Genomic DNA, 21,780 nt, shown 5'->3' with positions numbered 1-21,780 from the left:
CTACTCACTTTTCCAGCCTCACGTTTCAGGGATGATACAGGCTAGATTTTGCTGACAAAGCCAGTGAAGCAAAGAATCAAGCGTTGTGTGCGTGGTGGCAGCTCTAAGCTCCAGAGCAGCAGAGGGTTGTCGAGCACCTTTGCTGCTCACCATTCTCAGTGTTGGTGGGAGAAGATGGAAGATCTGTGCTCAAGTGAGCTGCAGCAGTATCTCTATGGAACTAGTTCCACCATGTGATTTGGGCATTGGTCTTTGTAACTGTTCTGTCTCTCCAAGGGATCCAGTAGAAGCCCAGTACACTTTAACATATTATTTTCCGCAATAAACTAGCTACAGTTGGTTTCTCTTGTTGCTCTTTTCAGTTGTGTCCGACTCTTTGCAAACCCATTGACTGCAGCACACCAGGCTTCCGTATCCTTCACCATCTCCCGGAGCTTGTTCAAACTCATGTCCATTGAGTCAGTGATGCCATCCAACCATCTCGTCCTCTATTGTCCCCTTCTCTTTGGTTTTTCTTACTTGAGTTAAATGGTCAATGAGGAACACAAGAGAGGTCATTGCTCCTGAGAGAAGAAGGGTGTCAGGAATATAATTATGTATGAAGCCACTCTTGCTAACCCTAACTGAGGCTCAAGTGCACTTTGGCTCAAGTGCACTTTGGCTCAAGTGCATGGACAGAGTAGAAATTTTGTCTTTGAATAAGATATGATTGAAATGTGAATACATAGAAAAATGGATTTTGTTGCTGTTCAGCCCTTAAGTTGTGTCTGATTCTTTGTGATGCCATAAACTGCAGCACACCAGGCTCCTCTGTCCTTCACTATCTCCTCGAGTTTGCTCAGACTCATGTCCACTGAGTTGGTGATGCTATCCAACCATCTCATCCTTTGTCACCCCTTTCTCCTTTTGCTTTCAATCTTTCTCAGAATCATGGTCTTTGAAGGATAATAGATGTCAAATAGGTATCTAATCTCAATCATGAATTGTGATGCTTTGCTAAGACTGAAAAATTAGGGGATTTCAAACTAAAAACTTGAGTTTGTGCCCCCTTATTATATTAGGCCAATTAATGTAACAGGCATGCACTCAAATCTCAGCAGTTTACCACCAAAGAAGTTTAATTCTCAGTCATGTCAGAATCTGATTCTGGTATAGCCCCTTCCTCGGGTAGTTCTCATCCAAGAGGGGACTTGGGCCATATCGGCAGAACAGATGGCCTCCAAAGCCATTAACTGTCTCAGGGAGAATGGGGAAGAAGGGACAAACTATACCTTAACTCTCTGAGATCAGAAATGACTTACTCCATATTTCCAACCTAACTTCCAGAAGGGCTGGGAATATAGGGAAGCACAGAGACACTTGGTCAGCCTTAAGCCTCTCTGGCAGTCTGTGCTTTGGTCATTCAGTACTCATTCACTTTCTCTCCCCACACACGGAGTCCATATGCTCCCCACCCTGAAAGGAGATAACCCAGCCTTGTTCAGTAACTGTGATCGCCTCAAGGCCCAGATCTCTGGGTGGTCTCATATCATCTTCATCGTGTCCAGATGTTACTACTTTGGCTCCTGGGAGCTGTGAATAAAATATAGCAAAATGTCTGTGCTTCTTCTTGTTACACTATAAAAGGTATATATTTTTTAAACGGGGATGAGATAGAGGCAACAAAAGACACAAATCCCATCGGGAGGGAGGAGGAAGGAGATGGAGCTGTCAGTGCCCCTTGGAGGTTATAAAATCACTTCAGGCAGAAACTCTGAAATCCCCTTCCTTCCCTGTGAGCATAAAAGAGTTCTTGATTTTGTCCTACTCCTCTCTCTTGGAAGAGCTCCCTCCCTGGTCCCTTTCTTTCCAGGAACCCAGGCTGTATCTTCTCAGCTGTTTTTATTTTTCCATTATCTTCTTTGGCAAAATGTGAAATAGATGTTGGGGAATATGGCCACTTTGCAAATTACAAAATTTCTCAACCTTCTTCTCCCACATGAAATATTAAGAGCTTATGGATTGTTTCCATTCTCAAAGCGTCAGAGGGATTGTATGCCCATGTATATGTATGATGAATGTATATTTTGGCTTGTGATTTCTTTGGCAAAATAGTTAATTCCCCCCTGGAAACTTACTAGGTTTCTGGCCTATTTGCATCCAGTCAGTTTTATGGGCCAGTAAGTATACACAGAGTTCTTTTTGAAACATAGTTTTAAATCTGCCTTTTCCCCTCCTTTGTTTTTTGCTTAGATGCCAACTTCTCTCAACTCAACTGAGATTTTGTTGGACGCTTCCAATGCACCACTTCAAAACCGTGGTCCTGTATCTTATTCTTATTCCTGCTGCTCACCCCGTTCTGTGAGACAGATTGCTATTCATATATCAACAAGGAAGTAATAACTGTGGTTTAGTTTTTGTGGCTAGTTAATCCTATGAGAATGGGACTACTTGGGCTAATGTATATCATCACGGAGAAAAACAAATGAAAACAAAAACAAACAAATAAACTAAAGCCTATGTCTTAAACTGATAGCCCTGCTATTGCTACTGCCTATTCCCATTCCCATAAAAGATCTGTTTTTGTTGGTTCTTTATATTTTTTTCAGCTTTTTCAAGTTAACTGATGATTAACACTCTAAGGTAGAGTCCGATTTATATCAATCTGTCAATATTATAAGATACTCATTTGATAGAAGATTTATACTATCATAACTTCCTTTACTCAAAGTTATTGCAAAAAAATCTCCCCCTTCCCATGGAACTTATATCTAATGGCATAATTTACTACTACAGTTCTTTTGCTGTATGTAGTCTCTGGGGACTTCCCAGATGGCACAGTGATAAAGAATCTGCCTGTGATGCAGGAGATGCAGAAGACAGGAGTTTGATCCCTGGGTCAGGAAGATCCCCTGGAGTAGGAAATGGCAACCCGCCCCAGTATTCTTGCCTGGAAAATTCCGCAGACAGAGGAGCCTTGTGGGCTACAGTCCACGGGGTTTCAAAGAGTCGAACACAACTGAGCAACTGAACAGTCTCTAGGATGTTGACAGAAAAATCATCTCTACAGACCAACAAAGTAGAGCCTCAAGCTTTTAAATGCTGCATGCAATCTTCGTGAACAGCTAATAGAGATATTTTGCACCCTTAAAATTCTCCAGGCCCAGGATAAATTCTCCATCTCTCCATTTTGATAGGAGATACAGTCTGCGAAATGTTTAAATTAAAATTTTACTAAGCTTTCATTTCAAATATAGACTCACACTTCCCAATGGCAAATCTTTTTTAACTGAAGACTACACACACACACACACACATTTTGGTAGACTTGGTAAAGAAATGTAGGCCAATGTCATTTTCCTAGCTGCAAACCTTTTCTGTATTTTTAATTGAAGATTAGATTTCTTTGATGGACTTGGGAGAGAATTTGGACTTGCTGTTTTTCCAAAATGATGCTTCTTTGTCCAACAGTAGTTAGGTTTCTTGCTACTGTCACATTACTTGTGATGCAAGAAGAAGCTTTTTTGTGCAAAAAAAAAAAAAAAAACATACAGGTGCATTTCACTGTAAACAGATAAGATTCACACCTGTAACTAGATATAGGGGGGATTACTTCTGTATGCCTTTAATTTATTCTATTCTGTGATGAATAATAATTTGCAGTCAAGACACCAGCTTGGATTTCCTTTCCCATTGAGTCAATGCAGAATTATTAAAACAATCCTGTCCTTCTCAATCTGTTGTAGTTCCCTGAGCTGTATGGACATTAATATAATTAACAATATTTGTGTTGGTGGTGATAAGTAGCAATGGTCTAACTCTGTCCATTAGTTTAAAATACTTTTCCAGCAGTTACTGAATGTTCAAAAGGCTGGCTAAAAATGTGAAAGGAGAAGAAAGACTGCCAGATTATTCTCTTATTTTCAACTTCTAATTAAGGTATTTTTACAGCACACAAAAGGAACATTTTCAGATAAAAACACTTTTGGGGAATATAACATGCCATTAATTGTGATGCTTTTGTAACACATTGAATCTCTCCTTTTTGCAGCTATACTGTTCCAGGAATACATCCTCACTTGGAATTGTTTTTGTGATTAAAAAAAAGTGAGGGGGTGGGAGAGAGTATGTTTTTGCTCAATCACCACACAAATATATCCGTAGACAAATGCTGGGGGACCACACACAGTACATAGGAGGAAATTTGATGTGGCACAGGATATTTACTTCTGACTACAATAATTAATCACTCAGGACAGCCAAATTAACCTAAGTAGGAGATGTTAAGAATAAACTGGACCTAAAAAAAAAAAAAAAAAGTAAGTAAAAAAGAAAACGGAAGAGAGTAAAGAGACTGGCAAGCTTTGTGAATGCCTGGCATGGAATGAAATACTTTGATCAAGCCTAGGACCTAAATAGAATGTTAGACCTGCCCCCTTTCCTCTCAGAGCCCTTCCTTCCTTCACTCTGGCTTGGAGAGTATGGGTATGATAGTGTATGCCCAGTGATGAGTTTTTCAGTAAATACTGCATGAAATATCAGAAGGAATGTTCTTTTAGATTTTGTCAAACTAGTCATCATTTATCCATAATTTTCAAGTGCTCAGGTTCCAAATGATAACAAAACATCTAAGTTTATTGTTGAGAAAAAAGGAAATATTGACTTCAAATTTAACTTTAAAAAGAATTAGTACTCGATTTTCATTCATACACATTTAATGATATTTTGAGGAACTTGATTGCTGTTCAAATATCAGTTGATCTTTGTACCATAATTGTTTATTTACTTTTAAAAATGCAATCTAGGTGAATAGATTTTGTCAATTACATAGAATTTGACTCTTAAGAAGCTTACTGTACAGTTTAAAGTTTAAAATGTCTTCAGTAAAAATAAGCACTCTGATGGAGCTGGACAAATCTGTAAGAATTTCATGTACATTTTCTAAATGTTGACTGCTGTTGTCTGAATAAGCCCAGATGTCTTCTGAATTTGTAGGATTATTCCTCTTTTCCCAATCTCTCACTGTGAATCTTACTTCTTTGTCTATTTACCAATGCATGACCACAACAGTAATTGGATGTTAAATCTTACAAAACAAAGTTCCATCTTTCGGTTAATTCAAAGCCATTTTTTTTTGCTTTTATTGGAAGAATTTTTTTTTAAATTCTCTTTTATAGAAATGCAGAGAAAACAGGTTTTTTTCTAACTATGAAACAAGTATATCTTTAGTATTCATCTTCTGATGAACTTGAATGAATAATCAGGCTGTTGTGAAAGAATAAAAATAATATAGGGTCAAAAATTTTTTTGAAGTTATTAATTTTATAAAATGAAAAACCTAAATGTATATGTAAGCAAGGGGACTTTGCTGAAGGATGAGGTAGTTGCTGAGAGATTAGTTATTGGTATTAAGCAATAGTAGTAGTCACCATCTGAAACTAAATACAAAGAGCACTTGTAACTACTGCTGTTTGTAGAAAGCATGGAAAAAGAAATTAAAAGGGAGGGAGGGGTTGAGTTTCAGGGTGACACATTTTTGAAGTGCTTAATTCATAATTTTAAATGCCATTTCTACTAAAAATGGAGCTTCTCAAGTAATTGGCAAACATCAGAACTAGTCCCTTCAGCATTTTTTCTGAACTAAAATTTGCTTTGACATCAAAGAGCAGATTTTTTTTTTTTTAAGTAAGTAAAAAACATTTATGCATAGGGCTGACGTGGAATTAATCAAGTTAGGTGGTCTGGGATATTTCCATCACCAGTAAGAGCATTTCTAAGTTCTTGCAGTTCAGGACTAGGAATATATTTTTCCAAATCTCACACTTGTATTCTTTGCTGGGGGAAGTTAATTCAGGTCTATTCTTTGCGGTGTGTTGGAGGAATTATCTCATCTCTCACTCAGAATATGAGGTCGTTGACACGTGGCTTTATGGGACAGACCCTCAGGCCAAAAAAGGGAGATCATCATCTCAGCGTATTGCTGTCATAATTTCTCTGACTCCCGTTTTATTTGCATTTGTGAATGTTTGAGCTCTTTCAGGAAAGAATCTTAATTGCTCTTCGTTTTGGTTTCTTATGGGCTTACCTGGTGGCTCAGAAAATAAAGCATCTACCGGCAATGTGGGATACCCAGGTTCGATCCCTGGGTGGGGAAGAACCCTTGGAGAAGGGAATGACAACCCACTCCAGTGTTCCTTCCTGGAGAATTCCATGGACAGAGGAACCTGATGGGCTACAGTTCATGGGGTCGCAAAGAGTCAGACACGACTGAGGGACTAACAGTTTTCACTTTGGTTTCTTAATTCAAGTGATTGGAATTTTCCTGAAAAAGTAAAAATTTTGAAACTTGGTGTATATGTTCTGCAGGATTTCTTAACCATCCCAGCAAATGTGAAGTGTATCTCTCCTTAGGATATAATGCATGGGTTTGCTTATGTTGGCAAACTTATTTAGGCCTGTTCTGAGATCTCAAAACTTCTTTTAGGTGCTCTAATGTAGAGAAAATTCCTTTTGCTACACAGAACTATTAAATGCTAATCCAGACAAGTTTTCTCTCCAGTCTTTTCAATAAAAGCTGCAAAAATCAAGTATTCCTATATCTTAGCTAAATGTCTGTTCTTCTGTAGAAATAAAATATCTAAGTGTTAAATTTTTTTGTGTTTAATTATTTTAATATGTACAAACATCATAATCTTTTGGAAAGCAATCACATTTTCTTGCATGATTAACCTTCGCTGGAGACTGAGGAGACAAACTGTGCTGTGATATACAATGGACTATGTGGTATACAATGAACTGCTACTCAGCAATAAATAGCAACACATCTCTGATACATTAAATCTCTGATATAATAAATAGCAAATCTCTGAGGCATTAAAAAATGTAAATGGATCTCAAATGCATTATGCTAAGTGAGTGAAACCATACTCAAAATTGTCTGATTTCACATATATGTTTTTGCAAAGGCAAAACTAGTGGGGAACAGGAATGAGGATAAGAATTAGTTTCAAAAAGAGAAGAAGGAATTTTTTAAGGTAATGAGTATCTTAATTGAGGTGATGGACATCTTATATGACTAAGTTTTTGTCAAAACATAGAATTTCATGATAAAAGTGAACAACTTTACTAAATGTAAATTGTATTTTATTTTAATGTATTTATGTTCAATTGGAGGGTAATTGCTCTACAATATTGTGTCGGTTTCTGTCATACATCAGCATGAATCAGCCATAGGTATACATATGTCCCCTCTCTCTTCAACCTTCCACCTCATCCCACCCTTCTAGGTGTCACAGAGCACCAGTTTGTGCTCCCTGAGTCAAACAGCACATTCCCACTGGCTATCTATGTTACATATGATAATGTATGTTTCCATGCAACTCTCTCAATTCATCCCACTCTATTCTTCCCCTAACTGCATCCCGTATAATAGGCTCTAGGTTCATCCACCTCATTAGAACTGACTCAAATGTAAATTATATTTTAATAAAAAACAAGACAAACAACAATCTTAAGGATAGAAGGAGAAAATTGCAAATACAATGTAATATAAAACTAAATGAGTAATATTGAGTTTAAAATGACTATAAAAAAGAACAAGCAGTTCTTAGAGATCTTAAAATAATGGTAATTGTTGATTTGTAAAATCAGTACAGGGACTGAATAAAGAGTAACAGAGGTAACAGAAAATTAATACTAGATATAATTGAAACAAGCCATCAGGAACTATAGTGTATTTATAAAAAATGCATCCTTAACAATCAAATGACTCAGTAACTATGAAAATGAAAAGATGGAGAGAGTTATATCAGTGCAGATTAAATTAAAGCAGATTAGGCTATTAAAATTGTGAAAAAAATGTCACATAGAACCGTGAGTAGTATTAAACATTGAGGGAGGTTATATGTAATGCACATGAAGAAAAAATGATAAGGACTTGAAAAGTTCCATTGGCCTGTTACCATGTAAATCAGTGGTGCACCCATATGACTCTAACCCCACTGAGATCAGGATAAGGCAATGGGAATGGCATTCCACTTTTATTACCAGTTCCAGAACCAGGCCACATCAAGAAGACAGCTGACCCATGCCCTGACTCTTGACGATTATGAAACAGTGACTTAGTACTGACATCTCTACTAACGCTGCCAAGAGAAACCAAAGGCCTCTCTGACTGCTCCGCAGCAGCAAACACAAAAGCATAAAAGCTTCACCTCTGACCTGTTTTCTCCTTAGAAATCTCACCCCATTCCATCATTCTCATAGGGAATAAACCAGATCTGGAAGGCTAGTTGTATGGAGTTCTAGGGGATATAAGCTTTCACTTTCTAGCTTCTGCACATCTGCACATCACGAGTTTAAAATGAATGTTGAACAATCTGCCACACTCATCAAAAACATCATCTAATTTGTCCCCTCTCTATATGCACATATACACAGAGAGATACATATATACATAAACATATACATGATTATGTTGTGTTTAAACAGAACATTTCTATGCCTTCACAGAAACGGATGGGGCATCTGGTGTGGAAGGAATATTTACTTTTGATTATAAAACTCATTTGTATTGTTTACACATATGCAGGTATTTTTTACCATAGGCAGTAACTCTATTTTAATTAAAAAAGATTGAGTTTTGAAATAAAGACTTGTATCAAATGCTTTTCTGCATAGTATTCTATCTGGTCTTTATAATAATGTTGTGAAATCAATTTGCAAAACACTTTTATTGTCTTTTTTTAATTGAGGATTGTGAGTTGCAAAACTTTTTGGTGTTCAAGTTCATAAGATGAAGTGTGTTAAAACTTACATAGTAGTATAATATTAATGCGACTGACTAGTATTTTCTTTGGAGAAGGCAATGGCACCCCACTCCAGTACTCTTGCCTGGAAAATCCCATGGATGGAGGAGCCTGGTAGGCTGCAGTCCATGGGGTCACTAAGAGTCGGACAAGACTGAGCGACTTCATTTTCACTTTTCACTTTCATGCATTGTAGAAGGAAATGGCAACCCATTCCAGTACTCTTGCCTGGAGGATCCCAAGGATGGGGGAGCCTGGTGGGCTGCCGTCTATGGGGTCGCACAGAGTTGGACACGACTGAAGTGACGCAGCAGCAGTCTCTTCTTAGGGTGATTTAGTAATATTTATGAAAATTTAAAATGTCTATACCTTCATACTTAGCATTTCTACTTTTTGGATTTTATTCTATACAAATATCCCCCCAAGTGTTTGATAAGACGCCTACAAGAAAGTTTGTTATAGTTTCCTTTGTAAAAGAAGCAATGAGAGCAAGCTAAATACACATCAATTTGAAACTGGTTAAATAATGAAAACCTATACAGTCCTTGTAAATAAAAGAAAGTTAAATAATGTATGGACAGGTGAAATATGCCCAAGTTAAATTACCTGAAAAATTTCAAGTTGCAAAATAATATTTTTGATTCTTAACTAATAGTATGATAAATATGCTAATATTCATGAGAAGAATTGTAATTATGTGCATCCAATTACTTAGAGTGGTTATTTCTGATCAGGGAAATTTTCAGAGGCTTTTGTTTTCAAATTATATTTATGTAGCACTTGTATTTAAACTTTGTGTAATATTTGCAAGCTGCAAATAAAAATATAAAAAATGGTAAAATACTAGATGATTAAAATACATGATTTCTGTGGTTCTCATCGATATATTATTGTATAGGTTTGGCTTGTGAGTCTCCTAAAAGCCTAAAGAGATTGATAGAACAGCCTGTTATCCTCTAAGATGAGTGGTCTAGCATAAAAGAATCTCTGGATAACTGAATATTATGAGATCTGCACATGAATCAAAACTCTGTCATTCCTTCAGTAAGCCATGTAATGTAACTGAGCTACAATTTTGTTTTTTAAGATATCTATTTGTATCAGAGATTTTAAAATTATGATTGATTACTTTAAATTGGGCTTCCCTGGTGGCTCAGATGGTAATGAATCTACCTGTAATGCAGGAGACCCAAATTTGATCCCTGGGTTGGGAAGATCCCCTGGAGAAGGAAATGGCAGCCCACTCCAGTATTCTTGCCTGGAGAATCTCATGGAGAGAGGAGCCTGGTGGGCTACAGTCCATGGGGTTACAAAGAGTACTTTCATTATTTTTCCTATTACAGGCTATGCTGCTGTAGATTTTCTAATACATGTCTCCCTGTGTATATATACATGCTTCTGAAAGATACATACATATCATTTCTTAGCCACATAGATACAATTTTTTTTTTCAATTTGCTGATAAAAGCTGAGTGACTTTGTTTTTTTTTTTAATTTTTTTATAATTTTTATTTTTTTAATTTTAAAATCTTTAATTCTTACATGTGTTCCCAAACATGAACCCCCCTCCCACCTCCCTCCCCATAACATCTCTGTGGGTCATCCCCATGCACCAGCCCCAAGCATGCTGTATCCTGCGTCAGACATAGACTGGCGATTCAATTCTTAGATGATAGTATACATGATAGAATGCCATTCTCCCAAATCATCCCACCCTCTCCCTCTCCCTCTGAGTCCAAAAGTCCGTTATACACAGCTGTGTCTTTTTTCCTGTCTTGCATACAGGGTCGTCATTGCCATCTTTCTAAATTCCATATATATGTGTTAGTATACTGTATTGGTGTTTTTCTTTCTGGCTTACTTCACTCTGTATAATCGGCTCCAGTTTCATCCATCTCATCAGAACTGATTCAAATGAATTCTTTTTAATGGCTGAGTAATACTCCATTGTGTATATGTACCACAGCTTTCTTATCCATTCATCTGCTGAGGGACATCTAGGTTGTTTCCATGTCCTGGCTATTATAAACAGTGCTGCGATGAACATTGGGGTACATGTGTCTCTTTCAATTCTGGTTTCCTCGGTGTGTATGCCCAGCAGTGGGATTGCTGGGTCATAAGGGAGTTCTATTTGCAATTTTTTAAGGAATCTCCACTCTGTTCTCCATAGTGGCTGTACTAGTTTGCATTCCCACCAACAGTGTAGGAGGGTTCCCTTTTCTCCACACCCTCTCCAGCATTTATTGCTTGCAGATTTTTGGATCGCAGCCATTCTGACTGGTGTGAAGTGGTACCTCATTGTGGTTTTGATTTGCATTTATCTGATAATGAGTGATGTTGAGCATCTTTTCATGTGTTTGTTAGCCATCCGTATGTCTTCTTTGGAGAAATGTCTATTTAGTTCTTTGGCCCATTTTTTGATTGGGTCGTTTATTTTTCTGGAATTGAGCTGTAGGAGTTGCTTGTATATTTTTGAGATGAGTTGTTTGTCAGTTGCTTCATTTGCTATTATTTTCTCCCATTCAGAAGGCTGTCTTTTCACCTTGCTTATAGTTTCCTTTGTTGTGCAGAAGCTTTTAATTTTAATTAGATCCCATTTGTTTATTTTTGCTTTTACTTCCAGAATTCTGGGAGGTGGATCATAGAGGATCCTGCTGTGATTTATGTCGGAGAGTGTTTTGCCTATGTTCTCCTCTAGGAGTTTTATAGTTTCTGGTCTTACATTTAGATCTGTAATCCATTTTGAGTTTATTTTTGTGTGCGGTGTTAGAAAGTGATCTAGTTTCATTCTTTTACAAGTGGTTGACCAGTTTTCCCAGCACCACTTGTTAAAGAGATTGTCTTTACTCCATTGTATATTCTTGCCTCCTTTGTCAAAGATAAGGTGTCCATATGTGTGTGGATTTATCTCTGGGCTTTCTATTTTGTTCCATTGATCTATATGTCTGTCTTTGTGCCAGTACCATACTGTCTTGATGACTGTGGCTTTGTAGTAGAGCCTGAAGTCAGGCAAGTTGATTCCTCCAGTTCCATTCTTCTTTCTCAAGATTGCTTTGGCTATTCGAGGTTTTTTGTATTTCCATACAAATCTTGAAATTATTTGTTCTAGTTCTGTGAAAAATATGGCTGGTAGCTTGATAGGGATTGCATTGAATTTGTAAATTACTTTGGGTAGTATACTCATTTTCACTATATTGATTCTTCCGATCCATGAACATGGTATATTTCTCCATCTATTAGTGTCCTCTTTGATTTCTTTCATCAGTGTTTTATAGTTTTCTATATATAGGTCTTTAGTTTCTTTGGGTAGATATATTCCTAAGTATTTTATTCTTTTCGTTGCAATGGTGAATGGAATTGTTTCCTTAATTTCTTTTTCTACTTTCTCATTATTGGTGTATAGGAATGCAAGGGATTTCTGTGTGTTGATTTTATATCCTGCAACTTTACTATATTCATTGATGAGCTCTAGTAATTTTCTGGTGGAGTCTTTAGGGTTTTCCATGTAGAGGATCATGTCATCTGCAAACAGTGAGAGTTTTACTTCTTCTTGTTTTTCACATTTAGTTTTAGTGCCACCTAAATTACAATTTTTATATGGTTGAGGTAGGAATTAATTTTTAATTGTTCCATCTATAGGACCGATTGTCTTAGCAACATATATCTTTTTCCTATTACTTTCAAATTTCACCTCCACTATATTTCAAGTTTTCACATAACATACGGGTGTGTTTCTTTGCTTCATGTTTTGTTACACTTGCTCTTTTCTCTCTCTGCACTTAATTTCTTATTTATTGCATCTACCTATCTTGTTATCTGACTGGAGTTAAAAGTATGTCAGGAAACACAATTCTCAGGCTGGCATTTATTTTTGCAATTTTAGAGTAGAGGATAAAAATCAAATTTGACAGTATTTGTGTTTATATTTTCATAAGTATTTGGAAGAGGGAAAATAATATGTTTCAGCCTCAATTCTTCCCTTCTTCATAAAGGAAGTGTCTTCAAAAGGAGGGAATCAGTTACAACAGAAAAACAGAACTTGGAGCCAGAATATCCTGGTCTTATTTTTGGATGTCCCTTCTGTTTTCTTCATTATAAAAGATGAATAAAATCATCATTTCCTGCTTTATAGAAGGTAATCATTATGCTCTGTAAACCGTTATGCTAACCCAAGTTATCATGATTATCTTATAAATGCCTTTTTAGAAAGTGGAAATGGGAAATATTGTTAGCTATATACACAAAAATATACCTGTGTGTGTGTGTATCACCTTCATGAACCGAGCACCCTTTGTGTACGTGGCACTAAATGATGGCTGTAGTGCTGTAGTAGTAGTAACAGTAGTAGAAGCCTGGTAATATAGTACTGATAGAAGTAGCAATATTTAGTAACATTTAAGCTGCTAACTCACCAAGCAGCGTCTTCTCTTGCTTCTCAGTTTTGACACGGATTTTAAGTAACCCAGTGGACTGGGGGCTTTTGGTGCTTCTGTGCTGGGTGCTCAGTCGCTCACTCATGTCCCATTCTTTTGAAACCCCATGGACTATAGCCTGCTAGGATCCTCTGTCCATGGAATTTTCCAGCAAAAATGCTGGAGTGGGTTGCCGTTTCCTACTCCAGGGGACCTTACTGACCCAGGGATCAAACCCACATATGTCTCCTGCATTGGCAGGCAAGTTCTTTACCATTATGCCACCTGAGAAGCCCTTTTGGGTTCTTGGCCAGGATCTTTGACGATCTTCAGTGATTAATTCTGTGGCAGTATGTTGAACTGGTGTAATCCTTTGACTCCTTTCTTTGAACTAACTGCTACTTTGTTCCTATTATTATTCACCATCTATGTATGATTTCTGCTTCATGTCAAATATGCCTTTGGATTAGCATTATTACTCCCTTGTCTGCCCTCCTTTTCTTGTTTTAGGAAATGGTTCTGCTCTGTGTTAAAGGAATAGCATCTTTTTTTTTTTTTTTGATATATTGTTGTTAATGGATGAGAATGAGAATCACTGACACTTTCCAACTGGATGTGCAATTTTGTTTGACTAAGTAAGGGGGAAAAAAAATAGGAGATGAGAAGATTTCTCTGGAGATGTGTTCAAAACTGTGTTCTTTATTACAGTGCATGTGGCATTTGGTAATGGAAAATAACAAAGCCCCTCCCACATGGGTCATTCATATAAAGTCAAGAAAATGAAGCTGTATGAAAATGCATTGTAGCCTGGTATGTGTCATAAGATTCTAATGCTGACAAAATAAAGAGTGTTTACAGAGAGCCACAGTATGTTTTGAGTAGAATAGAGAGAAAGTAGATATTCCATACCCTTTAAAATAAAAATAAATGTGATGGGAACCACTAACTTTCTTGTTTATTTTTGTGGCTTTTGAGAGTTTTAGATATACACACATTCTCTCCCTTTTTCTTTCTCTCTGCTGCCCACATATATGCAAAAACGATAATATACATATTTGTCAAGAAACTACTGAGTAAAGTATATAAAATATTTTAGTAGATTTTGAAGGGTAGGATAATATTAAATACACAAAAACCAACAGTGAGCAAAGTTTGAATCAGTGGATGCTTGGGATATGCCTTGTCCAAAGCATAATAAAATGCATTTTTTCCCTGAATTCACCTATAATACACTATACTCAGGCACTCAAACACTGTAGTAAGCCTTCAGACCATAAAAGTTACAGCTAAGTGTTTCCCTGAATTATACTCCAGTGACCTGGGTCAGTGAGCTTGTTGACTAAGCACACATTTGTGGAGTGACTGCTGGATGCCAGATGCTGTATTTCTTCTCCAAGAGAGGAATATCAGACCACCTTACCTGCCTCTGAGAAATCTGTATGCAAGTCAAGAAGCAACAGTTGGAACCAGATATGGAACAACAGACAGGTTCCAAATTGGAAAAGGAGTATGTCAAGGCTGTATGTTGTCACCCTGCTTATTTAACTTATATGCAAAGCACATAATGCAAAATGCCAGCCTGGATGAAGCACAAGTTGGAATTAAGATTGCCGGGAGAAATATCAATAACCTCAGATATGCAGACGACACCACCTTTATGGCAGAAAGTGAAGAACTAAAGAGCCTCTTGAAGAAAGTGAAAGAAGAGAGTGAAAAAGCTGGCTTCAAACTCAACATTCAAAAAGCAAAGATAATGGCATCCAATCTCATCACTTCATGGCAAATGGATGGGGAAACCACAGAAACAGTGGCAGGCTATTTTCTTGGGCTCTGAAATCACTGCAGATGGTGATTGCAGCCATGAAATTAAAAGATGCTTGCTCCCTGGAAGAAAAGCTATGACCAACCTAGACAGAATATCAAAAAGCAGAGACATTACTTTGCTGATAAAGTTGTTTTAATCAAAGCTATAATTTTTCCAGTAGGAATGTATGGATGTGAGAGTTGGACTATAAAGAAAGCTGAGTCCCCCAAAATTGATGCTTTTGAACTGTGGTGTTGGAGAAGACTCTTGAGAGTCCCTTGGACTGCAAGGAGATCCAACCTGTCAATCCTAAAGGAAATCAATCCTGAATATTCATTAGAAAGATTGATGCTGAAGCTGAAACTCCAATACTCTGGCCACCTGATACGAAGAGCTGACCCATTGGAAAAGACCCTGATGCTGGCAAAGATTGAAAGCCAGAGGTGAAGGGGATGACAAAGGATGAGATGGTTGGAGGGCATCAGGACACGAATTTGAGTAAGCTCTGGGAGTTGGTGATGGACAGGGAAGCCTGGTGTGCTGCAATCCATGGGGTTGCAAAGAGTCAGACACAACTGAATGACTGAACTGAACTAACTGAACTGCACTGGTGCCCAGGGAAGAAAGTTCTGGATTTCTCAGAACTTACAGGCTGACATGAAAGTGCTGCACTCAATATGCCAGCAAATTTGGAAAACTCAGCAGTGGCCACAGGACTGGAAATGTCAGTTTTCATTCCAATCCCAAAGAAAGGCAATGCCAAAGAATGCTCAAACTACTGCACAACTGCACTCATCCCACATGCTAGTAAAGTAATGCTCAAAATTCTCCAAGCCAGGCTTCAGCAATACGTGAACCATGAACTTCCAGATGTTCAAGCTGGTTTTAGAAAAGGCAGAGGAACCAGAGATCAAATTGCCAACATCCACTGGATCATGGAAAAAGCAAGAGAGTTCCAGAAAAACATCTATTTCTGCTTTATTGACCATTCCAAAGCCTTTGACTGTGTGGATCACAATCAACTGTGGAAAATTCTGAACGAGATGGGAATACCAGACCACATAACCTGCCTCTTGAGAAACCTATATGCAGGTCAGGAAGCAACAGTTAGAACTGGACATGGAACAACAGACTGCTTCCAAATAGGAAAAGGAGTACATCAAGGCTGTATAGTGTCACCCTGCTTATTTAACTTATATGCAGAGTACATCATGAGAAACCCTGGACTGGAAGAAGCACAAGCTGGAATCAAGATTGCTCTGAGAAATATCAATAATCTCAGCTATGCAGATGACACCACTCTTATGGCAGAAAGTGAAGAGGAACTAAAAAGCCTCTTGATGAAAGTGAAAGAGGAGAGTGAAAAAGTTGGCTTAAAGCTCAACATTCAGAAAACGAAGATCATGGCATCTGGTCCCATCACTTCATGGGAAATAGATGGGGAAACAGTGGAAAGAGTGTCAGACTTTATTTTTTTGGGCTCCAAAATCACTGCAGATGGTGACTGCAGCCATGAAATTAAAAGACGCTTCCTCCTTGGAAGAAAAGTTATGACCAACCTAGATAGCATATTCAAAAGCAGAGACATTACTTTGCCGACTAAGGTCCATTTAAAAGGCTATGGTTTTTCCAGCGATGAGGTATAGATGTGAGAGTTGGACTGTAAAGAAAGCTGAGAGCCAAAGAATTGATGCTTTTGAACTGTGGTTCTGGAGAAGACTCTTGAGGGTCCCTTGGACTGCAAGGAGATCCAACCAGTCCATTCTGAAGGAGATCAGCCCTGGGATTTCTTTGGAAGAAATGATGCTAAAGCTGAAACTCCAGTACTTTGGCCACCTCATGCGAAGAGTTGACTCATTGGAAAAGACTCTGATGCTGGGAGAGATTGGGGGCAGGCAGAGAAGGGGATGACAGAGGATGAGATGGCTGGATGGCATCACAGACTTGATGGACATGAGTCTGAGTGAACTCCAGGAGTTGGTTATGGACAGGGAGGCCTGGTGTGCTGCGATTCATAGGGTCTCAAAGAATCGGACACGACTGAGCGACTGAACTGAACTGAACAGGCTGACATGATAGGTGTATATATTTTTTAAAGACTACAGATATTACATGTATTTTTATACAGTGATAAATGGTGTGATGGATGATGTTAGATGGTTACTCGGATAATCAAGACCTCTGTGGAGAAGTGACATTTAAATGGGAATTAAAAGTGAAGGATCAGCTCTCCAGAAAAAAATGTGAGGATCTGATCTGGAAATAAAAACAGAACCATGCAAAGACCCTCACAAGGGAAAAGGAGTTGTTACACTACAGAAACAGAAAAAATAATGTGGCTCATTGAGGGAGATATGTGGGGTACCAGGCATGCAGGGAGTTATTAGGGATTTGGACATATATTGATTTTTCCCATGTATAATAGCAAATCACTAAAGTGACTCATGTAATGAAGTATAATAATTGAAATTAATTTTTATAGTGATAGCTGTCATTTCTAGAGTGCATGATCAGACTTTGGGCTAAGGATTCTATCTGTATTTAATTCATATCTACAACACCCTTAAAGTGCACTTCCTGTGTGGAAAAAGTGAATCTGAGAACTTATGCTATTTTAACTGATATAAGATTGCCAGAAACTGGCAGGGCTGAAATGAAAATTTAGGTCTGTTGCTAAAGCTCACACTCTTAGCCATTCTACTAATTGATTTCTAACGTATTTAATTAGGCCACTAATATATATATCTCAGGAGGAGGAAGAATCAGGCACTACCTACTTCAGTCTAGGAATTTTCTGGAGTAGTTGCTAGCGACTGTTGCTTGAGTAACCTTATGTGGTAGTATTTAAGGACTAAGGAAGAGGATCCCTCCTAGATGGCAGTCACCTTCCAGCTGTGCCCAGCATTTGGTTCGGTTAGCATGAGAAAAACAACAACAACAACAACAAAACACTGAAATGTTAAGCTCCCTCCAGTTAGCATTTATTTGTGTAATGAGCTGTAATTAAATGGCACCTCTAGGGCTACCCTGAAATGATGCTGCCCCAGCTGGTTCTCAGCTTGTTGGCTTATTTGGGGCCATTTTTCACAGCCACTGTCTCTCCTCCCTAGATTTAAGAGAAACGAAAAGGAGAAGGGTCGGTGAATGCAAAAATGGCTCCTCATGGCTTTTTCCTTCTTTATCAGCAATCTTCCTCCATATTCTCCACTTATATTCTGCTTGTCCAAGAGCACAACTGTTGTTGCACACAGTAGAGATCTCATTTTAGACCATCCATTCACAGTATCGTATGGCTTCAGGTCACTTTGGTTTATTAAATATTGAAAATATTCATCCCTTTGGTTCGGACCTTAAATCATTTATTCAATTCCTTCATCTAAGTCTTCATCTGCTTACTCTGTTCTCACATCTTAACTCTGTCTCTCTTCCAGAATTTAATCACTTCCTAAATCCATGTCCACTTTCCTCAGTTACTTTCCTTCCCCTCAGAAAGTGTGAAGAAGACTCAGTTGCCACTTTAATGAAAAATTTCCCCTAATCTATTACAATGACCAGAGCTTGATGACATTTTTCTTGTTCTTAAAAATAGAGGTATGAGAACTACTTACTGCCTACCTTATGGACCCAAAACAAAACTCTTCATCTCAGATAAGAATAACAATAAAGTATTGATGATATGATTGTAGAAATAGGTGGACTCTTCCTCAGGGTTAATATGATCTGAAATGAACTGAGAGTGAGGCTTAGAGCCTTAACATCTTTATCCTTCTTTTCTTGTACTCCCTGGGGCATAGAGAAAGTGAAGGTGGTTGCTTTATGTATTATATACTTAAGTGGAGTTCTGTCAGAATAAGAAGGGTAACAATATAATTCATTGACCAAACAAATACACTGAGTTAAGTGGGATGTTATTCATAACTACTTCAAGATAATATATATAAAAGGTACTTTTCTGGGACAAAGAAAATATAGTTCTCCTAAAAAGAAATAACATGTTAAGAGTTCAGGGAGTAAAATGGCATTTAATTTAGTGAACAGTTTCTATTGTTTTCTTTCATGTCCCTTACTGTTTCTGCTTCTTGCTTTGTTTTGCTTTTCCCTGCTGCTGCTGCTGCTAAGTCGCTTCAGTCGTATCCGATTCTGTGCAACCCCATAGACGGCAGCCCACCAGGCTCCCCCGTCCCTAGGATTCTCCAGGCAAGAACACTGGAGTGGGTTGCCATTTCCTTCTCCAATGCATGAAAGTGAAAAGGGAAAGTGAAGTTGCTCAGTCGTGTCCGACTCTTCATGATCCCATGGACTACAGCCCAGAAGGCTCCTCCATCCATGGGATTTTCCAGGCACGAGTACTGGAGTAGGGTGCCATTGCCTTCTCCTAAACAACATTTAAAAATTCAAATATCAATCCATCTACTCCTGAGTTGTCTTTTATTAGTTTGTATTTTATTTTCTCCCACATAGCTGTCTAGATTCCTACTTTTGGGGAAACAGACTGATTTTCTTTTGTTTCAAAAGGAAGAGGTGGTGTGACTCTTACAAGTTCCTTCCCCAGTCCAGATGTTATTAATCACATCATCCAGTCATAATTTAGTTTTCTCACTTAAGGCAAATTCACAAAGCAGTTCTCACTATTCTTAATTTAAATTATTAAACACTAAACTAGCAAAATAGTACTTAATTTTATAATCTGTGTAATTTATCCGTTTTGGGAAAAGGCATCAGATCTTAGTATGATTTACTTAATTAATACAGATGATTGCAAGTATTAATTGCATGGAGAGTGACAACTAGTCTTTGTTGGAATATTAGTGTGATTTTGACAAAAGAGAACTTAACAATATTGTTGTACTCTGTAATTTTTGACTGGAAAAAACAGCAATAAAAATAATAATAAATAGGAGAGAGAAAAAATATTTCTAAAATATTATTTTGACTCAGCATATAAAAATGAAAAGAATATTAAGTTGGAAGCCCAAAGGTTAGTATTATAATCTTGGCTTGCCCTATGATATAGGCAATTAACATTTTTGGACCTCAGTTGCCGAAGAATTGATGCTTTTGAACTGTGGTGTTGGAGAAGACTCTTGAGCGTTCCTTGGACTGCAAGGAGATCCAACCAGTCCATTCTGAAGGAGATCAGCCCTGGGATTTCTTTGGAAGGAATGATGCTAAAGCTGAAACTCCAGTACTTTGGCCACCTCATGTGAAGAGTTGACTTATTGGAAAAGACTCTGATGCTGGGAGGGATTGGAGGCAGGAGGAGAAGGGGACGACAGAGGATGAGATGGCTGGATGGCATCACCGACTCAATGGATGTGAGTCTGAGTGAACTCCGGGAGTTGGTGATGGACAGGGACGCCTGGCGTGCTGCAAATCATGGGGTTGCAAAGAGTCGGACACGACTGAGCGACTGAACTGACCTGACTTCTTATTTATAGCTCTGGGAGTTGCTGATGGACAGGGAAGCCTGACGTGCTGCAGTCCATGGGGGTCACAAAGAGTTGGACACAGCTGAATGACTAAACTGATCTTCTCATTTATAAAAGAAGCTAATGTTTTATTATGTGATTACCAAAGATATTTTAAAATTCTCTTTATTAGTTTTATTTTATAAATCTGTGAAGTCTGGTGTGTTTTAACAATTGTTGACTCCATCCCTTTGCTCTGTCAAGTCAGCTGTCATCATGAGGAAGGTAAGCATAGCAACTTGCTCTCTGCTTGATCCTAGTTAAGATGTGTGACCCTTAGTCTCCTCAACTATTAAACACATGTAATAGGACTGTCTTTCACCGTTGTTGTGAAGATTGTATGAAATGGTGCATCTGCTCAGTGTACTAATTTGCAAAGAACATATTGTAGCTATTATTGCTATTATTGCTTTTATTAATTTCTGTCATTCACAACTGATGGTACATTAACATAGCATTGAAATGATCCTAGAATCATAGGTCCCCATTATATTGTCTCCTTTCACAAAGATGGACCCCTCACTTACCACTGAACATGCTCTGCTCATTCCCCTATCTCTGTGTCTGCCTATGATGATACAATTACCTTGAGGTCTTTGGCTTTCTTCTGCCTACTCAAATCCCATCCATCCATTAAATTCAAAAGTTCAAATCCTACCTCTACCCATAAAGGCTCTCCACACTGGTTGTTTTCAATGTAAAACCATTGTTTTGTTATGCAAAATAATGTCATACCTAATGAAAGAACACCCTGTGTCGTTATCAGCAAATGTAAGGGAAAGAGCTTGAGCTGTGTAGTTCACATACCTAGTGCCCAACCAAGTTATTTTTTTAACTAGGAAATGAGCTAAGTGATTTTGGAGAGTTATTGAACTTCTCTGATTCTGTTTTCTATTTTACTAAATGGAAACCATATTATATCTCCAAGGGTTACTCTGAATTCTAAGTGAAATAAACATGTCAAGTACCTGGTAAACATTCCAAGCTCAGTTCAGTTCAGTTCAGTTGCTCAGTTGTGTCCAACTCTTTGTGATCCCATGAATCGCAGCAAGTCAGGCCTCCCTGTCCATCACCAACTCCCGGAGTTCACTCAGACTCACATCCATCAAGTCAGTGATGCCATCCAGCCATCTCATCCTCGGTCATCCCCTTCTCCTCCTGCCCCCAATCTCTCCCAGCATCAGAGTCTTTTCCAATGAGTCAACTCTTCGCATGACGTGGCCAAAGTACTGAAGTTTCAGCTTTAGCATCATTCCTTCCAAAGAACACCCAGGGCTGATCTCCTTTAGGATGGAATGGTTGGATCTCCT

This window comes from Budorcas taxicolor, chromosome 11 (genome assembly GCF_023091745.1).
Source record: "Budorcas taxicolor isolate Tak-1 chromosome 11, Takin1.1, whole genome shotgun sequence".
NCBI lineage: Eukaryota > Metazoa > Chordata > Mammalia > Artiodactyla > Bovidae > Budorcas > Budorcas taxicolor.
This window is presented reverse-complemented; position numbering follows the sequence as displayed.